Source organism: Ictidomys tridecemlineatus, chromosome 3 (genome assembly GCF_052094955.1).
Source record: "Ictidomys tridecemlineatus isolate mIctTri1 chromosome 3, mIctTri1.hap1, whole genome shotgun sequence".
In the NCBI taxonomy this organism is placed as follows: Eukaryota; Metazoa; Chordata; class Mammalia; order Rodentia; family Sciuridae; genus Ictidomys; species Ictidomys tridecemlineatus.
Window position 1 is genome coordinate 166382026 of NC_135479.1, and position 5694 is coordinate 166387719.

A 5694-nucleotide genomic window follows, 5' to 3' on the forward strand; every position below is an offset into this window, starting at 1 on the left:
TGGCTCTGTTGCTCCCTGTATCACGGTAATCCAAATCTCATAATTTTATTCCCTTCTCTTCTAAGCATTTTAACAGATAACCATTTAAAGGGAAGGGGGATTGAGATTTTTTTTAAAAAGGATCATGACTTTAAATGCAATTAACTATGAAGTGTTCCTAGTAACCAGGTAAAGGAGAACAACATTTTTACAAATCTGGTTAATAAGAACTTGAAAGGGATACCCTCTGCTTGCCAAACCCAAACTGAGTTACCAATGGAATTGTGAGCCAGTCCTGTGCCCCTGAGTGACTCTTCCTGGCTCTGAGAAGGGGGATGGGCTTCCTTGTGTCTCACCCAGTTGAGAAGCCAGCAGAAATCTGCTCTGCAACATAATCATTTATGAACATCCAGAGACAAAAATGTTGACAACCACAGGCTGCAGCGCTAAGGGATTCTGTTGGACGCATTGCAAAGGAAAACCACGAGCAGCTGTCTAAAGCTGGTTTTATTAACATTTGGTTAATAAAGCCTGCAGCATGAAACACAGCAGATGGAATGCCAACCTCCATTAGGAAGGCCTTCACGCAGGGTGGGAGAGAGCTGCTTTGTCCAAGTCAGTGGGTGTTCTGACTCAGGTGTTCTGGGGCTATATGGAGGAAGTTGGAGGCCTGATACAGTCCTGGGGGAGCATTCCCTTTCCTCCTTTGGGGCGCCAGGCTGACATACAGAAAAATGAGAGAATCCTAGGTAAGGAGAGCATGGGAGGATTATCAAATCTAGGGTGAGTGCAAGCAGGTGTGAAGGAACAAAGACCTGGGTGGGATGAGTCCCTTCACAGCCGGCACCCCAGCATTGTGAACTCATTACACAAGGTAGGGATTTTGTTTTAAGGTAAAAGCACTTTAAAACCCTGAGTTTCTAAAGAGTCACACACTCATACAAACACTTATACACTCATACACAAACACATGCTCAAAAGCTCTCCCTGATTCTTATTTTTATTCTTTTTCTCTTGATGTCATGCTCACTTTTTCCTCCCTCTTTCCAGTATCCTTGCCAGGAGTTTGAGAAAGAAGAGTAGAAACCATTTTCCAGGCTTTCACCAACCAGTTCACAAAAACCCAGGGATGAGCCAGGCACAGTGGTGCACACCGTCAGTGGTCCCCAGCATTCAGGAGGTTGGGCCAGGAGGACCATCTGAGCCAGGAGTTTGAGGCCAACCTGTGCATCAGAGAGCCTGTCTTAAAAACAAAACATAGAACACACACACACACACACACACACACACATGGGGGGGGAGAGAGAGAGAGAGAGAGAGAGAGAGAGAGAGAGAGAGAAGGATGAAGAATTAGAAAAGTAGAGAAAGAAGACAAAAGCAAGGTGATGGAAATAGCCTCAAAAAATTAAAATACTTGGGAATCCATCTAACAGGACAGGGGAAAGACCTCTACAGTGAAAACTACAGGGAGACCAAAGAAACTGAAGAAGACCTTAGAAGATGGAAAGACCTCCCATGTTCTTGGATAGGCAGAATTAATATTGTCAAAATGAACATACTACCCAAAGTGTGATACAGATTTGATGTAATACCTATTAAAATTCCAATGATGTTCTTCATAGAAATAGAATAAGCAGTCATAAAATTCATTTGGAAAAATAAGAGGCCCAGAATAGCCAAGGCAATCCTTAGCGAGAAATGTGAAGCAGGAGGTATCACAATACCAGGACTTAAATTATATTCCAGAGCTATAGTAAGAGAAATAGCATGGTTGTGGCACCAAAACAGACATGAAGACCAATGGGATAGAAGACACAGAGACAAACCCACATAAATACAGTTATCTCATACTAGACAAAGGTGCCATAAACATCCATGGGAGAAACAAATGGTGTTGAGAAGACTGGAAATGAACATGTAGTAGAATGAAATTGAATACCTGTCTCTCACCCTGCACAAAGCTCAACTCAAAGTGGATCAAACACCTAGGCATTAGACCAGAAACCCTGCATCTACTAGAAGAAAATGGAGGACCAACTCTCTGTCATGTCAGCTTAGGAATCGACTTGCTCAGTAAGACTCAATAAGTATAAGAAGTAAAATCAAGAATTAATAACTAGGATGATATCAAAGTAAAAAGCTTCTTCACAGCAAAGGAAACAATCAAGAATATGAAGAGAGAGCCTATAGATGGGAGAAAATCTTTACCACCTGCACCTCTGATATGGCATTAATCTTCAGGATATGTAAAGAACTCAAAAAAACTTAAGACAACCAAACAAAAATCCAAATAACCCAATCAATAAATGGATAAAGGAACTGAACAGGCACTTCACAGAAGAAGGAATACTATTGGTCAATAAATACATGAAAAAATGTTCAACATCTCTAGCAGTTAAGAGAAATGCAAATTAAAACTACTCCAAAATTTTATCTCACTCTAGTCATGATGGCAATTATCAAGAATACAAGCAATAATAAATATTGATGAGGATATGGGGAAAAAGGCACACTCATACATTGCTGGTGGGACTGAAATTGGTGCAACCATTCTAGAAAGCAGTATGGAGATTCCTCAGAAAACTTGGAATGGAACCACCATTTGACCCAGTTACCCCACTCCTCTGCATCTACCCAAAGGACTTAAAATCGGCATCCTACAGTGACACAGCCATATCAATATCTATGCAGCTCAATTCACAATAGCTAAGATGTAGAACTAACCTAGGTACCCTTCAATAGATGAATGGATTAAGAAAATGTGTTGTATATACACAATGGAATATTACTTAGCCATAAAGAAGAATGAAATTATGTCATTTGCCCGAAAATAGATGGAACTGGACACTATCATGCTAAGTGAAATAAGCCAATCTCAAAAAAACCAAAGGTCCATTGTTCTTTCTGATATGCAGATGTTAACACACAATAAGGGGAGAGGGTGAGAAAAGAAGTTCATTGGATTAGACAAAGGGACATGAAGGGAAGGGAGGCAGGATGGAAAGAGAAAAGATAATAGAATGAACTGGACATAACTTTCCTATGTTCCTATATGAATACACAACCTGTGAAACCCCACATCATGTGCAACCACAAGAATGGGATCCTAATAAGCTATGCTTCACGTATGTATAGTGTCAAAATACACTCTACTGTCATGCATATCTAAAAAGAACAAATTTTTAAAGAGAGAGAGAGAGAGAGAGAGAGAGAGAGAGAGAGAGAGAGAGAGAGAGAAAGCAAAGTGATGGGAGTGGTGAGAGTAGAACAGAAGAGAAAGAAAATCAGTAAGGGCAATTGTCCACTGTGGGGAGGGCCGCGAGGGTGAGTGATGCTGCTCTTCTCTGACAGGGTCAAGGAGAAAGGCTCTGGATTTTGGAACAGGTAACAGTCCTGCAAGGACAAACTCCTTTGAAGGCATGGACTTTGGGTTAGAAAAACAGGACATTCAAACCAGAGTCTGCTCTGGCATAAATTCTGGTTATCTTTCTCAAGTGTTTTAGTTTCTCATGGACATGACTTGTGTTTTTGTATAGGTCCTTCCCAGTAAGCCAGCTCTAGACAAAATGAAACAAAGGGGTCTTCTTTGGAAAACTTCTTGACTACTTGTTGAACACAGATGCCTGTTTGGTTAATTTTACTTGCCAACTTGGCTGGGCCATGGGGTGCCAAGACATTTGGTCAAACCTTCCTCTGGATGTTTCTGTGAGGGTGTTCTTAGGTGAGATGGGCACCCAACCCAGTAAAGCAGACGGGGCTTCCCAACATGGAAACCTGAATACAAGGAAAGCCTGACCTTTCCAGAGTCAAAGGGAGCTTTCCAGTAGACTGCCTTTAGTCTTCATCTGCAACAGCAGCTCCTGTTTCCCAGAAAGATACCTTCAGACTTTGACTGCAAGTCTTTCCTGAGCTGGCCTCACCCATCAGACTCTGGACTTGCCAGCCTCTACAGTTACATGAGCCATTAAAAAAAAAAACAGGGGTTGAACAACCCAGGGGCACTTAACCACTGAGTCACACCCCCAGTGCTTTTTATTTTGTACTTTGAGACAGGGTCTCACTAAGTTGCTTACTTCTCACTGAGTTGCTGAGGCTGGCCTCAAACTTGTGATCCTCCTGAGTCCCTGGGATTATAGGACATGAAAAATACATTTAAAATTTAAAAATACATCTCTGTGTTTATCTACTCTACACACACACCTTTATGGATTCTGCTTCTCTGTAGAACCTTGGCTAATACAGCATCCTTTAAGTGGACAAGCAAGGTCGAGACGTAAGGAGAGTGTTTATGCCTTTCCTAATCAGCACCATGCTGAGGAGTGTGGGCTAAGGGCCAAGAGCCCAGGACCTTACCTCGGTGGGCCTGGTTCATTCATGAGCTCTGTCTCTTCCTAGCACTCTGCCTTAGCACTCTGCCCTGGATAGGTCACCTAAGACCAGCAAGCCATTGCTCTTGGCACGTTCTAGCATTTTACCACATGCTCTGTGCTTAAAACAACATAAATCTATTTACTATATATTTCTGGAGGTCAGATCAAAGTGTTGGCAGGGCTTCTGATGACTTTAGAGGAGAATCATTTCTTGCTTTTGCCAGCTTTTAGAGGCTGTCTGCCGTCTTTTGAGAGTGGCTCCTTCCTCTCAGGACTCCAACCTTCCGTTTTCTGTTGTCACATCCACTATTCCCCAGATCTCCTGTTTTCCTCTTTAAAGGACCCTTGTGATTACCCTGGACCCACCCAGAAAACCCAGGATAATCTCCTCATATCAGTATCCTTAACTGAATCACACACGTATGCAAAGTCTTCTTCGACAAGTAGAATAACATGTATATGCTGCAGGGATTTGGATGTGGATAGTTTTAGTGGCTGGCGGGAGATAGGGGGGCACCATGCAGCCTACCACACCTGCTCACCAGAGATAACTGGTGCAAACCTGGGAGGTGAGAAAGGACTGGAGTCTTAGATTTCTGAGTTGGGTGTTGAAACAATTCTAGCTGCATTTTTCAGTGAATGCAAAAAGTTGTAACAAAGAAAGACTTTCTTGGCTCCGAAAGAGACCTACATGTACTATATTTTTAACAATGGCAATTCTGTTCCTAGAATCATCACAGAGTATTAATACAAAAAATGTTTTAGAAAGCATAGTATTGTGGTCAGGACTGGGGATATGGCTCAGTGGTAAAGCTTAATGTGTGAGAGCCTGTGTTCAATCCCATCCCCCACCAAAAAAAAAAAAAAGTCTAATACTGTGGTCATTTAGATACCCAAATCTGTGGGGCTTTGTGATCTGGTAGCTTTGCCAGGCACTCCACTCCATCCAGTCTCCTGTAAATGAGTTTTGGCAGGAATTAAAACCTTTTAAAAATGAACCTTGAGAAGCTCCCTCCACACATGTAATTCAAATCATAAATCCATGTCACCATTTGTCATCCCAATATAAGTTCTAGAATTGTTTTTTTTTTTTTTTTTTTTTGTCCTCAACATTCTGAGTACAATTTTTGAGAATCAGTCACTTTCAGTGTTTCCCTCTTGGCCACATGGATAACTTTAAGGAAAATTCTGGCCCTTCTTTTCGTGTATTGGCTACACTCTGGGTGTCATAGCCTTTGTTTGGTCTATTCTTAGAAAAAAACTTAGTTTTTAAATATTTTAAATAATCAATTTTCAAAAATCATTCTGCTTCTCAATTCAGCAATTATTCTTGGGAAGTCTAGAA